Consider the following 26,929-nt stretch of genomic DNA (forward strand, 5'->3'; position numbering starts at 1 on the left):
TACCTAAAAGAATACTCCAAACTGTTAACTTCTTAAATAAAGCTATACACTACAGTCTACATAAATGTATCTAACAGCAATACATTATCAATTTAAAAGTAATTTGTAGTTTTCTAACTATACTAACCTGAGTCCTGTTATTCTTGTGAAGCTGGTTTTGGACGTTTATACTTTTAACGTTTATACTTTAAGGTGATTTATAATTGTTAGCAGTTGGAAGGTAGGAGACACACACACCCACCAGAGGGAGCAACTCTGACCTTAAGCTAGGACTTGCGGGGCAGTTGAGGCCGGCAATTCAACTTGAAGGGTCCAAGTGTGTATAGTTAGGAAAATAAAAATGACTTTCAAATCATGTGATTTGTTCCTACATGAATAGAGTCCATCGTCTTTTAATGGGAGACTTGTCCTCGTGAGGGAGGAAGTCCCTATAACCAAATTGTTTACTAACCCAGGAAATATCATGGCTCTTTGGTCTTGTGCCGAAGGAGAGGAAAAGTGATGACTTCTGTCAACCTGCTAATGACCTGAGTATGAAGATACCGCAGGTGTTAGGTTGGGTTAATACCAGGAGAATGATAGGCGGTCGTGGAAGAACTTATATCCGTAAGGGCAGGTTGACTGAATAAAGGGCATTTATAAGAAATGGGTTTGCATATAACCTGTACATCCTTCCAAACTGGGGAAGATACTTCAATACAAACTTTGCTGTAAAATAAAGTCAGGTCCACCACATAACAGAATGACAGATGCACCCTAAGGAAGGGGGAAGAGGGAAGAGGAAAAAGGGCCAAGATTCTTCTCGCCTCTCATTCTATTCTTACGTCGCGACCCGTATCTTACACGAGATGCTTCTTGTCCCACGAGGGAGCTAGGTTACCTTACACAGCCTGCTGAGTAGCTACTGCCAGTCTAAGAGTACAGGACTTGAGGGCAGTGATGGTTACCTGGTGTCTCCTGCCTTCAAAACTTGTGCTACCGACAGAATCTTCCTGAATGCTAAGGTGGATTCAATACCCATGACTGCTCTGGGTGGGTCTCACATTCACTTGCTGGGTTACAGAGAAAAAGTGTTCTTGGATATCTTCACTTTCACCTTTCCGGCAAGAAGGAAGAGTCTCTGGTGACTAGGTCCAAAGCTCTGAGTTCTCTTAAGGTAGGGTCGTAGAGCAATCACAGAACAAAAATAAGTGTCACCTCAATCCCTGTTAGTCACTTCTTGTAGAGAAGAGATGGAGGACTCTGACCTGATGTTGTGAATGGTTGGGCTCTGGCTCTTGGTCCCAAAACTCACGACAAAGGTGAGGGAGACCGTCTTCCATCCTTCGGAATGACTAGCAACATACGAAATGCCATGCAGCTCGTCTGCGCTCTTTGCCGAGGCTAAGCCGTGTAGGAAAACAGTCTTGAGGGTCAGATTCCTATTCGATGCCTTTCTTCAAGCACTTCTACCACGAGTGTGAGCTCTTGTACCAGGCACCAATGCACCTTCCGGGCTGGGTTGGGTCTCTCCCACGTGTATGTGGGGAGGGAGTGGTTGAAGTCTTGTGTGACTTCAGCCAAACAGCCGGCATGATTTTCACTGCCTACAACTTCTTTTTCTTCGAGGCAGCAGACATGACATCCGAAGGCTTAACAGACAGGAAGAAGAGATACAGGAGTGCTGGGGAGGAAAAGAAAAGCATGTCCGTTTCTTTTTCCGCCTTACTAGACTTTGCAGATGTTGAGGATTCCAGATCCGATGACAACACTACTGCAGCTGGAGAAGACACGGATTCCTCCCCAGCAACAGAAACTACCCGATCGTAACCATGTCATAGAGCTCCTCTGCAGGTGGAACAGCCGAAGAAGAGGGTGCGGAAAGAGATGATTTCAAAGTCCTGGCACCAGCCAGCACCTCCAGAAGCTTCTTCACTTATGGGATGTCATAGATACCCAAGGAGGGCAACAACCTCAGCAGGTCCAGGTCCTCAGATGCGTTATCATTAGGCAGCACAACAACAGGTGTACTTTGGGAGAGATACAAAAGAGCATTGTCTTTGCCATGGAAAGGTGATACTTCTGCTCCCTTTGAAGCATGACCTAAGCCTAAGTTGGAGTCTCCAACCTCAATTTGAATTCCTGCAGAGGACCTCCTAGGCCTGAGGAAATCAAGAGACACAGCAGGTTTTGTGCTTTCAGAAGAGAAAAAGGAGAAACTGTATGGAGTTTCTTCGGCATCAGCTTAGGAGTTGCCAAATCCAAAGACGGATAATCCCTCTCTTGGAGTTTTTTCCTCCTTCTTTCTGAACTCCCTCCATTGCAGAGGAGGCCAGGTCCTACACTCATCACAAGGGGCCTTCTTGGTAAAATGACTAAATTGATGAGGATCCACAAAAGGCTTATTCACTATCCCTATGCAAGGATTCCTAAGGCACACTGGCATGTCTATTCACAGAGTCTCCATTAACAAAGCAAACAATCTGATAAGATGAAAAATATCAAAACAAGTTCAGAGGCAGCAGAAAAGTACTGATCTGCGGCCAAAGACAAAATGAAGCTCCTCCTGGTGGGGGTGGATGGGGCCTACCCTCCACCTGCCAACCACTGCAATACCCTAGTTAAAATCTTAAACAACTCTTGCATCCAGCTTTGATGAAATCATGCTTCTGTTAAAGGATCATGGCTTGGATTTATGTAGGAACAAATATATTCTATTACTATAGTATTGGATTATCAAGAACTTTTGCCAATTTCATCTAGATTCATGAAACCAAATCCACACATTTCTGATACAGTCAACTTGATGGATAAGAGAGCAGCATTTATAACATAACATCACAAATAACAAACAATTCTTAACAAATATTCAAACCTAAAAAAATTCTACAAGAAGAATAAAACTATCAACATACAGAATGCATCCTTACAGTCTCCTGTGCATTGAATGTTAGCGAGTTCTGAACCAAAGAATCTTCTGTATATTTCCAGAAGAGAGAGTTGGGGGCATGAGCAGACACCGAGTAAGTCCTGCTCGACGGTGGGCTCTGAGCATGAACGCGAGCCAGAAGACAGACGTACTTGTTGCTCGTCGTGCAGAAAGAAGTAGGAGAGCTCTGGTGTGTGTGCGCAGTGATTAACTCCTCCAACGCTTATTGGGATGACTCCAACTGTCATGTTACTTCTTATCTGGGAATTGAGAGAAAAAAAACGATCTCACTTATAGAGTATGTGGCATAATACGGATATTGCAGCTAAGAGATAATCATCATATAAAACTTTTAATTCATTCAAAATATCAGCAAATAAAATCTACCTATGTAGACTACTTAGTTATTGGAATATAACAAATTCGTAGATATTTTGTATTTTTCCTAACTATACAAACTTTAGCTATTTAATAGTGGTATTACTTTCGGCGTAGCTGAAATGACGAGCCATTAATTTTTAACGAGGGTTAACTACCCATACCGCTAGGTAGTGGGGGTTGGGGAGGGTAGCTTGCTACCACCCCCCACCCCCCCACACACATCTGTGATTGAGCTCACTTCGCGTTTGGCTCGTATGGTGAACGGACATTGCCGCTCTTCATCCTTGCTGTATATTGGCAGCCATTAATGACGTTTTTCTTTTTCTTTTCTCTAGTGTGTGTTTGTGAAGTTGACTTCTGCGACCATGTGCACCAGCCCTGGACTCTCCAGCCGCCCTTGTGGAACGTTTATGTCGGCGGTGGAGAAAGATCCTCACACCCTTTGTCCTAAATGCAGAGGTCAACGGTGTGATAGGGTAAATAAGTGTAATGAGTGTAGGGAGTGGTCTTCCTCCCACTGGGAGAGGTTTGGGTGATGGCGGATGAAGAAGTCTAAGAAGGAAAACCCAAGGCCTCTTCTTCCGTCTCCCGACCCTCCCCAAAACTCCTACTCGTTCGGCCTCTTACGAGAGACCGTCAAGTAGTAGTGTAGACCAAGTTAATGTCGGCCAACCCCAGCTCATGGTGTTCCTTCCCCTAGCGAAGCGGCCCCACCTTTTCCCCGGGGTGAGGCCTTGTCACTAACCCCTTTGTTGCAGATTTGGTCTTCCTTGGGGCTTACGGGTTCGCCTTCCAAGGAAGCTTTGCTACAGTTCACCCGTATGGGTGCTTCTGTTCAGCATTCATCGTCGCCGTCAGAGGTAGATCCTCAGGCCCTCGTCGACGTTGTAGTGTCAGAGGTGTCACACTTAATGTCATCCAACTACTCTGCCCCTCCAGACTCTCCAGCGGTTGCTGCCGACTTAGTTTCCCCCGTTCCTGAACAACCTTCGAGGGGGAAACTTAAGTCCAACGTCTGTCTCTCCTGCGAGTGTTTCTCCCCCTCGGGGGAGTTCACTCATAGAGACTCCACTTGAATTGAATTGAACAGTAAAACTGTTATGGTTAACGGAAATACAAAGAAAATAGAATAGAGGGATTAATGGGAGAAAACTTGTAGTCTTTGGGCCAACACTCGGTTCACATGGAACAAGTTTGGGAAGCAGACTACTAAGTGGTGAGAAGATCAGCTGTTTGATGTAATGGAGCATGATTTTAAAAATTTCCTGGCGCTTCTCAGTTTAGCAGCTGCATACAACTGAATTTTCATTGTGTCTTTTCTATAAACATCTTGATAGTTCAACAGACGTAGCGGAATCCTAATCAGTAGGAACAGCTGAACCATTCATGGTAGCAAGGAAGATCCATTGGAAAGGGGAGAAGAGTTATGTGATCTCTTCTTCCTCCTCCACCTACTCCTCCCTCCCCAAACTACCTTCTCCTTCAGACACTTCTCAGAAGGAAAAATGAGCAGAGTTGGCTGCATTGGAAGCCTCGTCTTTTGAAGTTCCATGGGACCAGCAAAGCTCTGAGAGGACCAAAGAGATAGTGTAAGTGAACTGCGGCTACCTGTCCCCATAGACTTCTGCTGATCCTGGAACTGATTGATGGATTGGCGACATTGCGTCCACCTCGTCAACTTTTGTCTCGGTTGGACTGAGACTAGTGTAGACCCAAATCAGCCGCTGTCCACTTATACTAACACACACACACACACACACACACACACACAGAGCCTTATTGCCTTATTTTTTGTTTGGGTTCCCCAGGTCCCTCAGTGTGAGGCACCTCGTATATCCACCAGACAGTTGCTAATGCATCTTCCGGTGTATTTTGCATCTTCCAGTCTTGGATGGTCTGGGATGCATCTTAGGTATTTATCGAGCTGATTCTTAAACACATCTACGCTCACTCCTGATATGTTTCTTAGATGAGCTGGCAGCACATTAAATAGTCGCTGCATTATCGATGCTGGTGCGTAGTGGATTAATGTCCTGTGCGCCTTTCTCAGTTTACCTGGAATGCTTTTTGGCACTATTAATCTACCTCGGCTTGCTCTTTCTGATATTTTAAGCTCCATGATGTTTTCAGCAATTCCTTCTATTTGCTTCCATGCTTGTATTATCATGTAGCGTTCTCTTCTCCTTTCTAGACTGTATAGTTTTAAAAATTGCAGTCTTTCCCAGTAGTCAAGGTCCTTAACTTCTTCTATTCTAGCAGTATAGGACCTTTGTACACTCTCTATTTGCGCAATATCCTTTTGGTAGTGTGGGTACCATATCACATTGCAGTACTCGAGTGTACTACGCACATAAGTTTTGTAAAGCATTATCATGTGTTCAGCTTTTCTTGTTTTAAAGTGTCTGAATAACATTCCCATTTTTGCTTTACATCTAGCCAACAGTGTTGCTATTTGGTCGTTGCATAACATATTCCTATTTAAAATTACACCAAGGTCTTTAATTGCATCCTTGTTTGTGATTGTCTCATTATTAGGTCCCTTGTATGCATACACCATTCCTTCTCTGTTTCCATAATTTATTGATTCGAATTTATCGGAGTTAAATACCATCCTATTTATCTCCGCCCATTCATATATTTTGTTTAGATCTCTTTGTAGTGAGTTCATATCTTCATCACAAGTAATTTCTCTACTTATTCTTGTGTCATCGGCGAAACTTCTCACTACGGAGTTTTCAACATCACAGTCTATGTCTGAGATCATAATAACAAATAGCAGTGCAGCTAATACCGTACCTTGGGGCACACCAGATATTACCTGGGCTTCATCTGATTTCTCGTCATTTGCAACCACTATCTGCTTTCTGTTTTGCAGGAATTCTTTTACCCATTTTCCTATCTTTCCCACAATATTATGCTTTCTCCTTTTTTTTCTCCAATATGTTATGGTCTACCTTGTCAAAGGCTTTTGCAAAATCTAGATAGATCACATCTGTGTCCTTTTCATTTATCATATTATTGTATATGTTTTCATAGTGTGCTATCAGTTGGGTCTGTGTACTTTTTCCAGGTACGAAACCGTGTTGACCCATATTAAACAAATTATTTTTGACCAAATGGTTCATTATTTTCTTTTTTATTACCCTCTCATACACTTTCATAATATGTGATGTTAGACTAACAGGTCTATAATTGCTTGCCTCTAGTCTTGATCCACTTTTGAAGATAGGGGTTATATAAGCTAATTTATGTTTAACATATATCTCGCTCATATCTATACTCTGTCTTAGCAGTATTGCAAGCGGCTTCGCGATAGTGTTTGCAGTTTTTTTTAACAAAATCGCTGGAACTCCATCTGGTCCGGCTGCCGATCCATTTTTAATTTCGTTTATAGCCGTGACAATATCTGCTTCATTAATATCTATATCCGTTAGATATTCGACATTTTCTTCTCTCATTTCTGTTTCATTATTCTCATTCGCAATTCTTGGCGTGAACTCACTCTTATATTTTTCTGCTAATATGTTGCATATTTCCTTTTTTTCATTCGTTAGCCGTCCTTCATTTCTTAGAGGGCCTATTTCTATTCTCCTTTTATTCATCTTTTTTGCATAAGAGTAAAGTACTTTGGGGTTTCTTTTTATATTTTGAAGTGTCCTTTCTTCTAAGTCCCTTTTTTCATTTTCTTTTGACTGTATAATCTTTTGTTCTGCATTTTCTATCTTACATTTTATTTCCCTCATTTTCCACACATTTTTTTCTTTTGCAAGATTTTTCTTCCACTTTCTAATTTTCTGAAATAAGATCCTTCTGTCTCTTGGTATGCACGTCTTTTGTTTATTGTTTTTTTTCGGTACATATTTTTCAACAATTTTCTCCAGTATTTTGTACAGTATGTCCGTATTTACCTGTATATTATCACTTATAAATATGTTATTTTTATTAATAAAATAAATTTTTGAATATACTTACCCGATAATCATGTAGCTGTCAACTCCGTTGCCCGACAGAATTCTATGGAGGGATACGCCAGCTATCACAATACTAGAAGGGGGTGTACTTACCAGCGCCACCTGTGGCCAGGTACTCAATCATTTGTTGTTGACACCTCCTCAATTATTCCTCGGTCCACTGGTTCTCTCTGGGGAGGAAAGGGAGGGTCGATTAAATCATGATTATCGGGTAAGTATATTCAAAAATTTATTTTATTAATAAAAATAACATTTTTCAATATTAAACTTACCCGATAATCATGTAGCTGATTCACACCCAGGGAGGTGGGTGAAAACCAGTGTACATGATTAAAGGATAGCTAAGTATCCCAAATTTCATATAACAGTTATCTCAAATAACAATGAAATAATAAGTACCTGGTAAGGAAGTCGAATAGAACCGTTACTCTGCCTTTTATTTAAAGTTCGTCTTCCTTACTGAGCGCAGCGTTCCTCTTGGAGGCTGAATCAACCCAAAGGTGCCAAAGTACAAGGGGTTGCAACCCTACTAAAGGACCTCTACCAAACCTTTAACCCAGGCGCTTCTCAAGAATGAATAGACCACCCGCCAAATCCAAGGATGCGGAAGGCTTCTTAGCCTACCGTAACAACCATAAAAACAACAATAAAAGTATTCAAGAGAAAGGTTAAAAAGGTTATGGGATTAAGGGAATGTAGTGGCTGAGCCCTCACCTACTACTGCACTCGCTGCTACGAATGGTCCCAGGGTGTAGCAGTTCTCGTAAAGAGACTGGACATCTTTCAGATAAAATGATGCAAACACTGACTTGCTCCTCCAATAGGTTGCATCCATAATGCTCTGCAGAGAACGGTTTTTATTAAAGGCCAACGAAGTAGCTACAGCTCTTACTTCGTGGGTCCTTACCTTCAGCAATGCAAGGTCTTCCTCCTTTAAGTGAGAATGTGCTTCTCTGATCAGAAGCCTTATATAGTACGAAAGCCCATTCTTGGACATGGGTCTCGAGGGTTTCTTGATGGCACACCATAAGGCTTCTGACTGTCCTCGAATAGGTTTAGACCTCTTCAGATAATATTTGAGAGCTCTGACAGGGCAAAGAACTCTCTCTAGTTCGTTACCTACCATGTTGGAGAGGCTAGGTATTTCGAACGATCTAGGCCAAGGACGTGAAGGAAGCTCGTTCTTTGCTAGGAATCCAAGCTGAAAAGAACATGTAGCTGATTCGGTTGTGAAACCAATGTTCTTGCTGAAGGCATGAACCTCACTGACTCTCTTAGCTGTTGCAAGGCAAACGAGAAAAGCAGTCTTGAGGGTAAGATCCTTGAAGGAAGCTGACTGGAGAGGTTCGAACCTAGATGTCATAAGGAACCTTAAGACTACATCTAGATTCCAGCCTGGAGTGGAAAGACGACGTTCTTTAGACGTCTCAAAAGACTTGAGAATGTCTTGAAGGTCCTTGTTGGAAGACAGGTCCAAACCCCTGTGGCGGAGGACTGAGGCCAACATGCTCCTATACCCTTTAATCGTAGGTGTTGAAAGGGATCTCTCATTCCTAAGATGAAGAAGGAAGTCAGCTATTTGGATCACAGAGGTATTGGTAGAGGATATTGAATTGGCTCTACACCAGCTTCGGAAGACCTCCCACTTAGACTGGTAGACTCTACGAGTGGAAATTCTTCTAGCTCTGGCAATCGCACTGGCTGCCTCCTTCGAAAAGCCTCTAGCTCTAGCGAATCTTTCGACAGTCTGAAGGCAGTCAGTCGAAGAGCGTGGAGGTTTGGGTGCAACCTGTCTACGTGTGGTTGACGTAGAAGGTCCACTCTTAGAGGTAGAGTCCTGGGGAAGTCGACTAGCCATTGAAGTACCTCTGTGTACCATTCTCTTGCAGGCCAAAGGGGAGCAACCAGCGTCAGCCGTGTCCCTTCGTGCGAGACGAATTTCTGCAGAACTTTGTTTATAATCTTGAACGGAGGGAATGCGTACAGGTCGAGATGGGACCAGTTCAGAAGAAAAGCATCCACATGAACCGCTGCAGGGTCTGGAACAGGGGAACAATAAAGCGGAAGTCTCTTGGTGATGAAGGTGGCAAACAGATCTATGGTAGGTTGACCCCACAAGGTCCAAAGTCTGTTGCACACACTCTTGTGGAGGGTCCATTCCGTGGGAATGACCTGATTCCTGCTGCTGAGGCGATCCGCAGAAACATTCATATCGCCCTGGATGAACCTCGTGACCAGTGTGAGGTTTAGACCTCTTGACCAAATGAGGAGGTCCCTTGCGATCTCGTAAAGGCTCCTCGAATGGGTCCCTCCTTGCTTGGAGATGTAAGCCAAGGCTGTGGTGTTGTCTGAATTCACCTCCACCACTTTGCCTAGCAGGAGGGACTTGAAGTTCAACAGGGCAAGATGAACTGCTAACAGTTCCTTGCAGTTGATGTGGAGTAATCCTTGTTCCTTGTTCCATACTCCTGAGCATTCCCGTCCGTCCAAGGTCGCACCCCAGCCCGAGTCCGATGCATCCGAGAAGAGATGAAGATGGGGGGTCTGGATGGCCAATGATAGACCCTCCTTGAGAAGGAGATTGTGCTTCCACCACCGGAGAGTGGTCTTCATCTCTTGGTTGATAGGGATAGAGACTGCTTCTAGAGTCGAGCCCTTGTCCCAATGAGCTGCAAGATGGAATTGAAGAGGGCGGAGGTGGAGTCTCCCTAGCTCGACAAACAGGGCCAGAGATGAGAGGGTCCCTGTGAGACTCATCCACTGTCTCACTGAGCAATTGCTCCTCTTCAGCATGCTCATGATGCACTCTAGGGCTTGGTTTATCCTAGGGGCCGATGGAAAAGCCCGAAAATCCCGACTCTGAATCTCCATTCCCAGGTACACAATGGATTGGGAGGGAATGAGTTGAGATTTCTCTATATTGACTAATAGACCTAGGTCTCTGATTAGATCTAAAGTCCAAGAGAGGTTCTCCAGACAACGACGACTCGTGGAGGCTCTCAACAGCCAGTCGTCTAGGTAGAGGGAGGCTCTGATGTTCGATAAGTGCAGGAATTTCGCTACATTCCTCATCAGATGAGTAAAGACCATAGGAGCTGTGCTTAGGCCAAAACACAGGGCTTGGAACTGATAGACAACCTTTCCGAAAACGAATCTCAGGAAAGGTTGGGAGTCTGGATGAATGGGAACGTGAAAGTATGCATCTTTCAAGTCCAACGAGACCATCCAGTCCTCCTGTCTGACCGCTGCTAAGACCGACTTGGTCGTCTCCATTGTGAACGTCTGCTTGGTGACATACTCGTTGAGAGAGCTGACGTCCAGCACCGGTCTCCAACCTCCTGTCTTTTTGGCTACAAGAAAGAGACGGTTGTAGAAGCCCGGGGATTGATGGTCCCGGACTATAACCACTGCCTTCTTCTGCACAAGTAGCGACACCTCCTGTTGCAATGCTAGCCTCTTGTCCTCTTCTTTGTAGTTGGGAGAGAGGTTGATGGGCGATGTGGTCAGAGGCGGTTTGAGGCAGAATGGAATCCTGTAACCGTACCTCAGCCAACTGACCGACTGTGCGTCTGCACCTCTCTTCTCCCAGGCTTGCCAGAAGATCCTGAGTCTGGCTCCTACTGTTGTCTGGAGAATCTGAGAGTCAGTGCTTTCCCTTAGATGTCCTGGATCCTTTCCTAGACTTGCCCCTGTGAGAGTCTGGACGGGAGCTTCCTCGGCTGGGGGCTCTACCACGAAAGGGCGGTATGAACCTAGTGGCCGGGGTATCAGCCACTGGGGAGCGATAAGTCTTGGGGACAGAGGTGGTAACCTTAGACTTACGAGCCGATGAGGCTACAAGATCGTGCGTGTCCTTCTGTATCAGGGCAGCCGACAAGTCCTTAACTAGCTCCTCGGGAAAGAGGAACTTTGAGAGTGGAGCAAAAAGGAGCTGTGACCGCTGGCACGGTGTAATGCTGGCTGAGAGGAAGGTACACAGTTGTTCCCTTTTCTTCAACACCCCTGATACAAATAACGACGCTAGCTCACCCGATCCATCCCTGATAGCCTTATCCATGCAGGACATAATTAGCATGGCAGAGTCTTTGTCCGCAGGAGATGTTTTCTTGCTGAGGGCTCCCAGGCACCAGTCGAGAAAGTTGAACATTTCGAAAGCTCTGAACAACCCTTTCAGAAGATGATCCAGGTCTGAGAAGGTCCAACAAACCTTCGAGCGTCTCATCGCAGTCCTCCTAGGCGAGTCCACCAGACTTGAGAAGTCAGCCTGGGCAGAGGCAGGTACTCCCAAGCCTGGTGCTTCCCCTGTGGCATACCAAACGCAACCTTTCGAAGCGAGCTTCGTTGGAGGGAACATGAAGGAAGTCTTGCCCAGGTGTTGTTTAGACTGAAGCCACTCCCCTAAGATCCTTAAAGCCCTCTTGGAGGATCTAGCTAGGACAAGCTTAGTATAGTTCGACTTAGCTTGTTGTACGCCTAGCGAAAACTCAGATGGAGGAGAGCGGGGAACAGCAGAGACGAAGTGGTCAGGGTAAAGCTCCCTGAGTAGAGCCAAGACCTTTCGAAAATCAACAGACAATGGAGAAAGCTTAGACTCCTCCACGTCTGATGAGGGATCAAGGTGTGCCTCCTCATCATCCGACACTTCATCAGCAGAGGGTAGCGAAGCAATAGGACCAGAATGCTGAACCGCAGAGTCAGAACGGGTAGGAACAATAACAGAGGTTTCCTCATCTTGAGGGAAAACCTGAGGCTCAGACTGCATAGGCTGAACAACAGACGGAGCAGAAGGCAGGCGCATGGGTGAAGGAGGTTGACTCCTAGCAAGAGTTGAACCCAAGGATTGCACAAGCTGAGCGGAGGACGGAGGCGGCGTAGTCCGTTCCTGTTCCTGTGAGATGAGTGGAGCATGAGAAGGTTGAGGCTGCGCAGAACAAGGTAAAGTTCTCGCAAGCTGAGGCTCCTGAGGCGCAAGTCCATGGTGTAGAGGAGCTTGCCTAGATGAGGGTTGAGCTCGCTGCAGCGATGGTTGAGCAGACAGACTCACGGAGGGGAGAGGTTGTTGTACCCCAACCGAGAGTTGCACCACTGGTGGAGCAGCAAGGGGAGGAGGAGGAAGAGTGGAATAACTCTCCTGATCCCAAAGCAAGGGTTGCCTTAAAGAAGGCTGAGGCTGAACAACACTGTGAACAGCAAACTCCGAAAGTGGCTCAACATCGTACGCCTGGCAGATGGTGCTGCGACCAGGCGGAGCAGGTGCAGGCTGGGCGAGCACAGGCGGAGCAGGTGCAGGCTGGGCGAGCACAGGCGGAGCGAGAACAGGTGGAGGGAGTGCAGGCGGAGGAGAAGGGTGTGCCTCCTCTGCAACACTCTCAGCCCGACACTCACGCATCAAGTCCGAAAGCTGAGCTTGCATGGACTGAAGCAGGGTCCACTTGGGGTCGGCAGAAACGATAACAGACTGAGGTAAAGTCACAGTCGGGGTCTGTATAGGCAGAACCTTACTCCTCTTGGGCGGAGTACAGTCGACCGATGACTGAGGCGAGTCGGAGCTGAGCCAATGACTACAACCTGGCTGAGCACTCGCTGACTGAACTCTACGTTTAAGCGGTCTCGAGACCTGAGACCAACGTTTCTTCCCTGCATGAAGATCAGCGGACGAGAAGACGGGCTCAATCGTCTGCAGGTGGGAGTGACGGTCTAAGGAAGACACGCCCGCAACCACCGAGGATAATTCTGTGCGCCTAACAAGGCCTGTCGAACCCTTAAGCCCTTCGACATTGCTTCTCCCCTGGGCATGGGAGCTTGCAAGAGGTCCCGGACTGGGAGGACGACTGGCTCGCACAGAAAAATCCTCACGCACCACACTGGCACCACTAGCACTTGGCACTGCACAGACACTAGCACTCGTCACAGCACTGGCACTATTTCCACCCACTGCACTCTTGACCTTCAGTTCTTTAACCTCGGCCATCAGAGACTTATGGTCACTTACCACTGATTCTACTTTATCTCCTAAAGCCTGAATAGCACGCAAAACAGTTGACATATCAGGCGGAGGGCACACAGTAGGTTCGGGGGTAGCCACTACAGGGGTAGGAAAAGGTAGGGGATCATGAGGTGAGGAAAACATAGAAGAGTGAGAAGAACTTCTCCTAACTCTAGTTCTCTCTAACTTAGATGAATATTTTAAAAGACGTACAAAATCCAATTCCGAAAGTCCGGCGCACTCCTCACACCGATTTTCTAATAGACAGGGCCTGTCCCTACAGTCAGAACAAGCGGTGTGAGGATCTACCGAGGCCTTCGGAATACGCCTATTGCAAGACCTACATCGTCTATGGGAGGGAGCTTGCGAAACGTCAGACATCTTGTTTCAAAGAGTTAGTCAAAGGGTGATCCAAAAACAAGCAAAAATTCATTAACCGTTAATCAGTATTTATATAAAAGCTATCTAGCTAATATAAAAAGGATTCCAGTATGCGACAGCCGTTAATCTAAGAGAATACTTCACCAAATATCCATGAATAAACTCGAAGACCATGAGCGTATCCCAGAACGTCTAGCCGGAAGCACGACAGAGGAATAATTGAGGAGGTGTCAACAACAAATGATTGAGTACCTGGCCACAGGTGGCGCTGGTAAGTACACCCCCTTCTAGTATTGTGATAGCTGGCGTATCCCTCCATAGAATTCTGTCGGGCAACGGAGTTGACAGCTACATGATTATCGGGTAAGTTTAATATTGAAAAACATTTTTCCATTCTTTATTCAGTTCTTCATTTATTTCTGACCATTTTATATTCTTACTGTAAAAGTTATATTTTCCATATCCTTCCCAAAGTTTTGTGCTTTTATTAATTCTGTGATCACTTGCTTTGGAATGAACTATCAATTCTATGACATTGTGGTCTGAAATTCCCGTGTTATACACTATTATTTCTTTAACAGAGAGAGAGAGAGAGAGAGAGAGAGAGAGAGAGAGAGAGAGAGAGAGAGAGAGAGAGAGAGAGAGAGAGAGAGAGAGAGGTGGCATGAAGTGGGGCAAAAGTTACAATTAAACAAGACGTATAAAGTACCTGTTCAGGACTCATGCTCTGTCCACGAGACAACTCATGAAGAGAAAACTGGAGAGATCTTGAGTAGATTTGTCGTACGAGACTCTCAGAGCTGTTCCACCTCTGTTGCATCTCCAAAGATGGAACCTGGAAGGTTTGGGACCAATTTTGGATGCAATTTGGAGACAGAACTTGTAAGGGAAGGCATCATCCCCCACAGGCATCGCTGAAATGTAGTGCAGCTGGAGTGGGGGTCGGCATACGGAACAACGAGACAGGGTGCTACGTCTGGCCGCAGTCCACAAACCACTATGACATCTCTTTCGCAGTTCTAGGTAGCAGGTTGGCCAGGGCACCAGCCACCCGTTGAGATACTACCGCTAGAGAGTTATTGGGTCCTTTGACTGGCCAGACAGTGCTACATTGGATCCTTCTCCCTGGTTATGGTTCATTTTCCCTTTGCCTACACATACACCGAATAGTCTGGCCTATTCTTTACATATTCTCCTCTGACCTCATACATCTGCAGTGGTTAATCTCAGTGATATCATATCACTGAGATTAACCACTGCAGTATAATTCTTCTGTGGCCACTTTCTTCTTGGTAAGGTAGAAGAGACTCATAAGCTGTGGTAAGCAGTTCTTCTAGGAGAAGAACACTCCAAAATCAAACCATTGTTCCCTAGTCTTGGGTAGTGCCACAGTCTCTGTACCATGGTCTTCCACTGTCTTGGGTTAGAGTTCTCATGCTTAAGGGTACACTCGGGCACACTATTCTGTCCTATTTCTCTTCCAATTGTCTAGTTAAAGTTTTTATAGTTTATGTAGAAAATATTTATTTTAGTGTTGTTGCTTTTCTTGAAATATTTCATTATGATATTTTAATTATAAAATAAATTTTTGAATATACTTACCCGGTGAATATATAATAGCTGCAACTCTGCGGCTCGACAGAAAACATACTAAAAAACTCGCGAACGATCGCTATGAAGGTTGCGGGTGTGCCCACCAGCGCCAACTGTCGGCCAGATACCACTCTTGTATGTAAACAAAACCTTCAATTCTTCTCGTCCCGCTGTGTCTCTATTGGGGAGGAAGGGAGGGTCATTTAATTTATATATTCACCGGGTAAGTATATTCAAAAATTTATTTTATAATTAAAATATCATTTTTAAATATTTAACTTAGCCGGTGAATATATAATAGCTGATTCACACCCAAGGAGGTGGGTAGAGACCAGAGTTAATTATGTTTACAGCGTATAAGCTAAGAGTTTTTTCATTTTGGCAGTTATCAATATAACAAAACCAAAATAAATAGGTACCTGGTGAGGAAGTTGACTTAGACGATTACTCTGCCTTGTAAGTCTGTCTTCCTCACGGAGCCCAGCGATCCTCTTAGGATGCTGACAGACTCCCAGGAGCTGAAGTATCAAGGGCTGCAACCCATACAACAGGACCTCATCAAACCCCTAATCTGGGCGCTCTCAAGAAATGACTTTGACCACCCGCCAAATCAATCAGGATGCGAAAGGCTTCTTAGCCTTCCGAACAACCCATAAAACAATATTAAAAACATTTCAAGAGACAGATTAAAAGGATATTGGAATTAGGGAAGTGTAGTGGTAGAACCCTCACCCACTACTGCACTCGCTGCAACGAATGGACCCAGTGTGTAGCAGTCCTCGTAAAGAGTCTGGACATTTTTTAAGTAAAATGATATTTTAATTATAAAATAAATTTTTGAATATACTTACCCGGTGAATATATAATAGCTGCAACTCTGTTGCTCGACAGACATACATAAAAACTCGCCAGCGATCGCTATACAGGTTGCGGGTGTGCCCACCAGCGCCAACTGTCGGCCAGATACCACTCTCGATGTAAACAAAACCTCAATTTCTTCTCATCCCACTGGGTCTCTATTGGGGAGGAAGGGAGGGTCGTTTAATTTATATATTCACCGGGCAAGTATATTCAAAAATTTATTTTATAATTAAAATATCATTTTTAAATATTTAACTTAGCCGGTGAATATATAATAGCTGATTCACACCCAAGGAGGTGGGTAGAGACCAGAGTTAAATATGTTTACATCGTATAAGCTAAGAGTTTTTTATTTCATTTTGACAGTTATCAATATAACAAAACAAAATAAATAGGTACCTGGTAAGGAAGTCGACTTAGACGATTACTCTGCCTTGTAAGTACGTCTTCCTTACGGAGCCCAGCGATCCTCTTAGGATGCTGACAGACTCCCAGGAGCTGAAGTATCAAGGGCTGCAACCCATACAACAGGACCTCATCAAACCCCTAATCTGGGCGCTCTCAAGAAATGACTTTGACCACCCGCCAAATCAACCAGGATGCGAAAGGCTTCTTAGCCTTCCGGACAACCCATAAAAACAACATTAAAACATTTCAAGAGACAGATTAAAAGGATATGGCATTAGGGAATTGTAGTGGTTGAGCCCTCACCCACTACTGCACTCGCTGCTACGAATGGTCCCAGTGTGTAGCAGTTCTCGTAAAGAGACTGGACATCTTTCAAGTAAAATGACGCGAACACTGACTTGCTTCTCCAATAGGTTGCGTCCATGATACTTTGCAGAGATCTATTTTGCTTAAAGGCCACGGAAGTTGCTACAGCTCTAACCTCGTGCGTCTTAACCTTAAGCAAAGATCGGTCTTCCTCACTTAAGTGTGAATGAGCTTCTCGTATTAACAATCTGATAAAATATGACAAAGCATTCTTTGACATAGGCAAGGATGGTTTCTTGACCGAACACCATAACACTTCAGATTGGCCTCGTAAAGGTTTAGTACGAGCTAAGTAGAACCTAAGAGCTCTAACAGGGCATAAGACTCTTTCTAGTTCATTGCCTACGATCTCCGATAAGCTAGGAATATCGAAAGATTTAGGCCAAGGACGAGAAGGTAGCTCATTTTTGGCTAGGAAACCAAGCTGCAGAGAACAAGTAGCTTTTTCTGACGAAAACCCGAAGTTCTTGCTGAAGGCATGAAGCTCACTGACTCTTTTAGCCGAGGCTAAGCATACCAGGAAAAGAGTCTTAAGAGTGAGATCTTTCAGGGAGGCTGAATGTAAAGGCTCAAACCTGTCTGACATGAGGAATCTTAGGACCACGTCTAAATTCCACCCAGGTGTAGCCAAACGACGTTCCATAGAGGTCTCGAAAGACTTAAGGAGGTCTTGCAGATCTTTATTGTTGGAAAGATCTAAGCCTCTATGCCGGAAGACCGAGGCCAACATGCTTCTGTAGCCCTTGATAGTAGGAGCTGAAAGGGATCGTACTTTTCTCAGGTATAAGAGAAAATCAGCTATTTGGGCTACAGAGGTACTGGTCGAGGATACGGAAACTGACTTGCACCAGTCTCGGAAGACTTCCCACTTCGATTGGTGAACTCTAATGGTAGACGCTCTCCTTGCTCTAGCAATCGCACTGGCTGCCTCCTTGGAAAAGCCTCTAGCTCTCGAGAGTCTTTCGATAGTCTGAAGGCAGTCAGACGAAGAGCGTGGAGGCTTTGGTGTACCTTCTTTACGTGTGGCTGACGTAGAAGGTCTACTCTTAGAGGAAGACTTCTGGGAATGTCTACTAGCCATCGAAGTACCTCGGTGAACCATTCTCTCGCGGGCCAGAGGGGAGCAACTAACGTCAACCTTGTCCCTTCGTGAGAGGCGAATTTCTGCAGTACCTTGTTGACAATCTTGAATGGTGGGAATGCGTAAAGATCTAGATGTGACCAATCTAGGAGGAAGGCATCTATATGTATTGCTGCTGGGTCTGGGACTGGAGAGCAATAGATTGGAAGCCTCTTGGTCAGCGAGGTTGCAAAGAGATCTATGGTGGGTTGACCCCAAGTCGCCCAAAGTCTCTTGCACACATCCTTGTGGAGGGTCCATTCGGTTGGAATTACTTGACCTTTCCAACTGAGACAATCTGCTAGGACGTTCAAGTCGCCCTGGATGAACCTCGTTACTAGGGAGATGCCTCGATCTTTTGACCAGATGAGCAGGTCCCTTGCGATCTCGTACAAAGTCAGTGAGTGGGTACCTCCCTGTTTGGAAATGTACGCCAAGGCCGTGGTGTTGTCCGAGTTGACCTCCACCACCTTGCCTCGAAGGAGATTCTCGAAGCTTATCAAGGCCAGATGAACCGCCAAAAGCTCCTTGATGTTGATATGCATGCTCCTCTGACTCGAGTTCCACAGACATGAGCATTCCCGACCGTCCAGCGTCGCGCCCCAGCCCAAGTCCGATGCGTCCGAGAAGAGAACGTGGTTGGGTTTCTGAACTGCCAGGGGAAGACCCTCTCGTAGGCTGATATTGTCCTTCCACCAAGTCAGACAAGACTTTATCTTTTCGGAAATCGGGATCGAGACCGCCTCTAGCGTCTTGTCCTTTTTCCAGTGAAAAGCCAGATGGAATTGAAGAGGTCGGAGGTGTAGCCTTCCTAGCGAGACAAATTGCTCCAGGGATGACAGCGTTCCTACCAGACTCATCCACAGCCTGACTGAGCAGCGTTCTTTCTTCAGTATCTTCTGGATGGAGAGCAGGGCTTGATCTATTCTGGGGGCCGACGGAAAAGCCCGAAAAACTTGACTGTGAATCTCCATCCCTAAATACAGAATAGTTTGGGATGGGACCAGCTGTGACTTTTCCAAGTTGACTAGGAGTCCCAATTCCTTGGTCAGATCTAGAGTCCAATTGAGATCCTTCAGACAGCGATGACTGGAAGAGGCTCTGAGAAGCCAGTCGTCCAAATAAAGGGAGGCTCGGATCTCCGATAAGTGGAGGAATTTTGCCACATTCCTCATAAGCCTCGTAAACACGAGAGGAGCTGTGCTTAGGCCAAAGCACAGGGCCCGAAACTGGTACACCACATCGTCGAAGACGAATCTCAGAAAAGGTTGGGAGTCTGAGTGAATGGGGATGGGGAAGTAGGCGTCCCTTAGGTCTAGAGAGACCATCCAGTCTTCCTTTCTGACCGCTGCTAGGACTGACTTTGTGGTCTCCATGGTAAACTTCGTCTTTGTGACAAAGACATTCAGAGCACTGACGTCTAGCACCGGTCTCCAACCTCCTGTCTTCTTTGATACTAGGAAGAGACGGTTGTAAAACCCCGGTGATTGAAGGTCCGAGACTTTGACCACTGCTCCCTTCTCTAGCAAAAGAGACACTTCCAGTTTCAGGGCTTGTCTCTTTTCTTCCTCTCGGTACCTGGGAGAGAGATCGATGGGGGACGTCGCTAGAGGAGGTCTGCGTACAAAAGGGATTTTGTACCCCTCTCTGAGCAACCTCACAGATTGTTGATCTGCGCCTCTCTTCTCCCAGGCTTGCCAGAAGTTCTTGAGTCTGGCACCTACTGCTGTCTGAAGTTGCGGGAAGTCAGACTCTGCCCTTAGAGGACTTGGATCCTTTCCTCTTCCCTCTCTTCCCTTCGGCACGAGCACCTCCCCTGCTGGAGGCTCTGCCACGAAAGGGCGGGATAAACCTGGACGCTGAAGTGTCTATCCTAGGTCTAGCAGACAAGGCAGGCAAAGGGGGAGCTTTGCGAGCCGAGGACGCAACTAGATCGTGGGTGTCCTTCTGCACTAAAGACAAGGCAATTTCCTTAACCAAGACTTCAGGAAACAAGCACTTAGACAAGGGCGCAAAGAGTAGCTCAGATCTTTGGCATGGCGTCACTCCAGCTGACAGAAAAGAGCACAGAGATTCTCGTTTCTTAAGGACTCCGGACGTGAATGAAGCGGCAAGCTCGTTGGACCCATCACGGACGGCCTTGTCCATGCAGGACATAATGAGTAAGGAAACATCCCTATCGGCAGAAGAGATTTTCCTACTCAGGGCTCCTAAACACCAGTCCAGGAAGTTAAAGACTTCAAACGCCCTAAATATGCCTTTAAGAAGGTGGTCCAGGTTCGAGGGTGACCAACAAATCTTCGAGCGTCTCATGGCAAGGCGGCGGGGAGAGTCTACAAGACTTGAGAAGTCGCCCTGGGCAGAGGCAGGAACTCCCAAGCCGAGAACTTCTCCCGTGGCATACCAGACGCTCGATCTAGACGAGAGTTTAGATGGGGGGAAGGCAAATGCCGTCTTCCCTAAACTCCTCTTGGTCTCTAACCAATCGCCTAACAGCCGTAAAGCTCTCTTGGATGAGCGAGAGAGAACGAGTTTAGTAAAGGCAGGCATGGTAGCAGGAACGCCTAAGACAAACTCTGACGGCGGCGAACGAGGAGCCACAGAAATAAAGTGATTAGGGAACAACTCTTTAAAAACAGCCATGACTTTTCTAAAGTCCAAGGATGGTTGAACTGCTTTAGGCTCATCTAGTTCTGAAGGCTGATCCTCAGGATGTGGTTCAGCAACGTCCTCATCTGACAGTTCCTCATCCGATAACTGATGAGAAAACGGCAAAGGTGTAGGCAACGTTTGACTCGCAGAGTCCGGTCGCACTGGTGCATACGTGACGGAGCCGGACGCAGCGTCTTGGAACTGCTGAACAGTCTGGGAACTGTCAACAACAACAGGTGCGCGAGGACGCACAGCGTCCACCCGAGACTGTTTAGACCGTCTGGGTTGTGCAGTCAACACCATACCGGGTTGCGGAGGTTGACGCACCGCGTCAAAACAAGTCAACTCTGATGGTTGATGAACGTCCTGAACGTCACCAATCGCATCAGTGCGTTGCCTAACGTCAACGTGCGGCTGGAAATCCACACTGGGTCGCATCGGTGGAGGTACCACCCCAACTGGTTGACGCGAGAAAGCTACATCCACGTCAACAGGACGCACAACAGAACGCTTGGAAGGCTGATGGCCAGTAGGTTCAACGGAAACCTTCTCAGCGTTGTAGTCCTCCATCAAGGACGCAAGCTTAGACTGCATGTCTTGCAGTAACACCCATTTAGGGTCTACGGAAGCAGGTGCGGTAACAGACGGGGTTAGCGAATGAGACGGCACAACTTTGCCTCTCTTAGGCGGCGAGCAGTCATCAGATGACGGCAACGGGTCCGAACTGTCCCAGTGGCTAAAACCGGGACGTTGGACTTGTCCTGAAGGGACCGACTTACGCTTTAAAGGTCTGGAGACCTTGGTCCAAGGTTTCTTACGTGAAACACCTTCGGACGACGAGGTAAAAATGGGCTCTCTCGTCTTACGTTAGTAGGGGCGATCTTGGAGAGATACGCCTGATACCATAGACGGAACGTCTGTTCGCTGATCAAGGCCTCTCGAACCCATGAGTCGTACGACATTGCTTCTCCCCTGGGCTTGGGAGCTTGCAAGAGGTCCCGGACTAGGTGGACGACAGGCACGAACAGACGAACCCTCGATCGCAACACTGTTCACAACACTTTGCGTAACACTAGGCACTTTGACACTTTCCGCCGTGGCACTTTGGCACTTGAGTTCCTTTACGTCCGCCATGAGTTGATTTCGGTCACTTGCTAGAGCCTCAACTCTCTCCCCCAAGGCATGAATAGCACGCATCATGTCTTGCATAGACGGTTCCTGAGTGCTAGGAGGGGGGTTAGGAACAACCACTACAGGGGAAGGATTAGGTTCAGGGGCATGTGGAGAGGAAAAATCTACCGACCTAGAAGAACTTCTCCTTACCCTATCTCTCTCTAGTCTGCGTGTATATTTATCAAATTCGATAAAATCGAATTCCGAAAGGCCCACGCATTCCTCACACCGATCTTCCAATTGACAGGTTTTACCCCGACAATTGGAACAAACAGTGTGAGGGTCGAGAGAAGCCTTTGGAAGATGCCTATGACAGTCCCTAGCATTACACTTTCGAAACTTGGGAACTTGAGAAGGGTCAGCCATTTTGAATTAGTCAAGGGAAAATTCCAAAAAACGATCTAAGTCATCAACAATTAATCCGATTCAAAAAAGAGTTCAAGGATTTATTTGAAGAAAAACACCTGTACTGCAAAAGCTCAAACCAAATTAAAGTACTTCACCAAATATGATGGGAAAAAACTCCAGGTTCAACAGCGAGTAAAGTACGTCTTGTCGACACGTCGACAGAGAAGAAATTGAAGGTTTTGTTTACATCGAGAGTGGTATCTGGCCGACAGTTGGCGCTGGTGGGCACACCCGCAACCTGTATAGCGATCGCTGGCGAGTTTTTATGTATGTGTCTGTCGAGCAACAGAGTTGCAGCTATTATATATTCACCGGCTAAGTTAAAAATTTAAAAATGACGCGAACACTGACTTGTTTCTCCAAAAAGTCGCGTCCATAATACTTTGCAGAGATTTATTTTGCTTGAAGGCCACGGAGGTTGCTATATCTCTAACTTCGTGCGTCTTAACCTTAAGCAAACATCGGTCTTTCTCATTCAAGTGAGAATGAGCTTCTCGTATTAAAAAAATCTGATAAAATATGACAAAGAATTCTTTGACATAGGCAATGAAGGTTTCTTAACTGAGCACCATAATGCCTCAGATTTCCCTCGTAATGACTTAGTACGAGCTAAATCGAACTTAAGAGCTCTAACAGGACATAATACTCTTTCCAGTTCGTTGCCTACGATCTCTGATAAGCAAGGAATATCAAAAGATTTAGGCCAAGGACGAGAAGGCAGTTCATTCTTGGCCAGGAAACCAAGTTGAAGTGAACAAGTGGCTTTTTTTCTGTAGAAAAGCCGATGTTCTTACTGAAGGCATGAAGTTCACTGACCCTTTTAGCCGAAGCCAAGCACACTAGGAAAAGTGTCTTGAGGGTGAGATCCTTCAGGGAGGCTGAATGTAATGGCTCAAACCTGTCTGACATGAGGAACCTTAGGACCACGTCTAAGTTCCATCCAGGAGTTGCCAAACGACGTTCCTTAGAGGTCTCGAAAGACTTAAGGAGATCTTGGAGATCTTTATTGTTGGAAAGATCTAAGCCTCTATGTCGAAAGACCGAAGCCAACATGCTCCTGTAGCCCTTAATCGTGGGAGCTGAAAGGGAGCGAACCTTTCTCAGATGTAAAAGAAAATCTGCGATTTGGGCTACAGAGGTACTGGACGAGGACACAGATGCTGACTTGCACCAGTCTCGAAAGACTTCCCACTTCGACTGGTATACTCTAATGGTAGAAGCTCTCCTAGCTCTTGCAATCGCACTGACTGCCTCCTTCGAAAAACCTCTAGCTCTTGAGAGTCTTTCGATAGTGTGAAGGAAGTCAGACGAAGAGCGGGGAGGCTTTGATGGACATTCTTTACGTGGGGCTGACGTAACAGATCTACCCTTAGAGGAAGACTTCTTGGAAAGTCTACCAGCCATTGAAGTACCTCGGTGAACCACTCTCTCGCGGGCCAGAGGGTAGCAACCAACGTCAACCTTGTCCCTCCGTGAGAGGCGAACTTCTGCAGTACCTTGTTGACTATCTTGAATGGTGGGAATGCATATAAGTCCATAAAAGACCAATCCAGTAGAAACGCGTCTATGTAGATTGCTTCTGTATCTAGGACTGGAGAGCAAAAGATTGGTAACCTTTTGGTCAACGAGGAGGCAAAGAGGTCTATGGTTGGTTGACCCCAAGAAGCCCAAAGACTCTTGCCCACGTCCTTGTGGAGGGTCCATTCCGTGGGTATCACCTGACCCCTCCGACTGAGACAGTCTGCCAAGACGTTCAAGTCCCCCTGGATGAATCTCGTCAACAGGGAGATGCCTCGAATTCTAGACCATAAGAGAAGGTCCCTTGCGATCTCGAGCAGCGTGAAGGAGTGTGTGCCTCCTTGCTTGGAGATGTACGCCAAAGTTGTGGTGTTGTCTGAGTTGACCTCTACCACTTAGTTTCGAAGACGCTTCCTAATATCATCAAGGCCAAGTGGACTGCTAATAGCTCCTTGCCATTGATGTGCATGCTCTTCTGACTTGAGGTCCACAGACCCGCGCATTCCCGACCGTCCAGGGTCGCACCCAACCCAAACCCGACGCGTCTGAGGACAACACGTGGTTTGGGTTCTTGACTGCTAGGGATAGTCCCTCTCTCAGACTGATATTGCTGTTCCACCATTTCAGGCATGCCTTTATTGGTTCGGAGACTGGGAATGATACCGTCTCTAATGTCTTGTCCTAGTTCCAGTGAGAGGCTAGATGGAACCGGAGAGGCAGAAGGGGTAGTCTCCCTAGTGAGACAAACTGCTCCAGGGATGAGAGAGTCCCTACGAGACTGTTCGAACTCCTGACTGAAAAAAAAAAAAAAAAGTTTTCTTTTCAGCATTAGTTGGACTTCGAGCAGGGCTTGACTGCGAATCTCCATCCCCAAAAATAGAATAATCTGGGATGGGATCAGTTGGGACTATTAGGTTGACCACAAGTCCGAACTCCCTGGCCAGACTCAACGTCCAATGTAGATCCTGCAAACAGCGAAGGCTGGACGATGCTCTGAGAAGCCAGTCGTCCAAGTACAGGGAGGCTCGGATCCCCGATAGCTCGAAACTGGTACCCCACATTCCTGTAAACAAACCTCAGAAACGGTTGGGAATCCGGGTGTATAGGAATGCGGAAGTATGCCTCCTGAAGGTCGAGAGAGACCATCCAGTCGCCTTCCATAAATGCTGTCAAGACAGCCTGGTAGACTTCATCGTGAAGTTTGTCTTGACAATGAACACATTGAGCGCACTTGCCTCTTACGTACTCCTGCAGTGAACATGGCTGCCAAATCATGGAGCCATCCCTGAGGGACTTGTTCCTGCAGAGAACGTGGCTGTCAGATCATTGGAGCCATCCCTGAAAGCCTTGTTTATGCATGACATAATTGTACAGCAAAACTTCAAAGGCTCGAAAACAGCTGTGAAGTTGACCTGTAAAATCTTGGAGCGTCTCCTGGCCAGGCGCCAGGGAGAGTCTATGAGGTTTGAGAAGTCTATCTGGGCAGAGGCAGGAACTCCCAAGCCGAGAACTTCTCTCGTGTCATATCAGACTCTCGCTCTATAAGCCAGTTTAAAAGAAGGGAAAGCAAAGGCTGTATCCCCCAAACTCCTCCTGGTGATAAACCAGTCGCCTAGCAAACGTAAAGCTCTCTAGGAGAGCGAGAGAGCACTAGCTTATAAAACAACGGCTTCGAAGTAGCTAGGCCTAGTGTAAGCTCTGACGTTTAGGCGAACGAGGAGCAGCAGTTACAAAAAGATCCGGACAAAGATCCTTAAAAATCAGCATGATTTATTTAAAGTCCATAGAGGGCTAAGCAGCTTTAGGCTCCTCTCCGTCTGACAGAGTCCTCAAGGGAATATCAGTAGGAGGGGGAACAGCAACTTCCTCATCTGAAGGAACCTTGTCCGATAATAGCTGAGTCTCAAGCAAGGGAGAGACCTACCGTGGTGGCAATGCTTTACAAGCAGAGTCCACACGCACTGGTGCATTAGTAGCGGACCAGGACGCAACGTCATGTAACTGCTTGACAGTCTGTGAACTGTCAACAACAACAGGTGCGAGAGACCAGGACGCAACGTCATGTAACTGCTTGACAGTCTGTGAACTGTCAACAACAACAGGAGCGTGAGGACGCACAGCGTCCACTCGAGACTGCTTTGACCGCCTAGACTGAGCAGTCAAAACAACTCTAGAATGCGGAGGTTGACGCTCAGCGTCAAAACAAGTCAACTCCGATTGTTAGCGAACGTCCTGAACGTCAACAGGAGCATCAGCAAGTGGCCTAACGTCCAAATGTGGCTGAAAATCCACACGAGACCGCATCGAGTGTGGTTCTAAACAACCTGACTGACGTGACTTAGCTACGCCAACGTCAACAGGACGCACAAAGGAACGTTAGGGAGGCTGAAAGCCAGGATCTCGATGAGATAAACGGCTAGGCTCAACGGACTTATCGGCAGAATAGTCTTCCATAAGGGAGGCAAGCTTATTCTGCATGTCTTGCCGTACAACCCATTTAGGATCAACGGAAATGGTTGCGGTAAGAGACGAGGGTAACGTCTGTGACCGCAAAACCTTGCCAACAAAAAGACTCTCGGAGTCTGTGTTACGCTTTTGTTAGGCGGCGAGCAGTCTTCCGATGACTGCATAGGGTCAGAGCTGTCCTAATGGCTACAACCAGGACGCTGGACCTGTCCTAAAAGGACTGACTTTCGCTTAAGGGCCTCGAAACCTTGTTTCAGGTTTCTTATGCGAAAAGCCTTCGGATGACGAGGAGAAAATCGTCTCTCTCGCCTTATGGTAGGGGTGATCTTGGTAAGATACACCCGATACCATAGAGGGAACGTCTGTTCGCTGATCAAGGCCTCTCGAACCCATAAGTCGTACGACATTACTTCTCCCCTGGGCTTGGGAGCTTGCAAGAGGTCCCGGACTAGGCGAACGACAGGCACGAACAGACGAACCTTCGGTCGCAACACTGATAACACTTTGCGCAATATCACTTTATCACTACGATTTTCTGTTTTGCACTTATTTCACTGAAATCGAAACTTTTACTGATTTCTACCTGAAGCACGCAATTCTACCCTCATCAAAAGGTAGTAATTGTGAAATCGGTCGTATAATGCAAGCACATTAATACCAGCAAAAAACAGTAAACATATTTTAAGATAAAAAATTCAGTGGCTGGGGAAGAGACTAAACACTAGTTCATTCAAAAC

At 46.4% G+C, this 26,929-nt stretch overlaps 1 long non-coding RNA gene across 2 annotated transcripts in view; it reads right to left on the minus strand.

Annotated features, from left to right (window-relative positions):
* The window catches only part of LOC137642299 (uncharacterized), a 47,969-nt gene that overhangs the window by 16,972 nt on the left and 4,068 nt on the right, over positions 1-26,929 (minus strand). Inside the window, exon 2 of one of the 2 annotated variants that reach the window (XR_011044737.1) lies at positions 2,895-3,168. This is a non-coding gene — a long non-coding RNA (uncharacterized lncRNA). The remainder of the gene's footprint in view (positions 1-2,894; positions 3,169-26,929) is intronic. The other variant, XR_011044738.1, reaches the window with a different exon arrangement.

The sequence above is a fragment of the Palaemon carinicauda genome, chromosome 6 (genome assembly GCF_036898095.1).
Source record: "Palaemon carinicauda isolate YSFRI2023 chromosome 6, ASM3689809v2, whole genome shotgun sequence".
Taxonomy (NCBI): domain Eukaryota; kingdom Metazoa; phylum Arthropoda; class Malacostraca; order Decapoda; family Palaemonidae; genus Palaemon; species Palaemon carinicauda.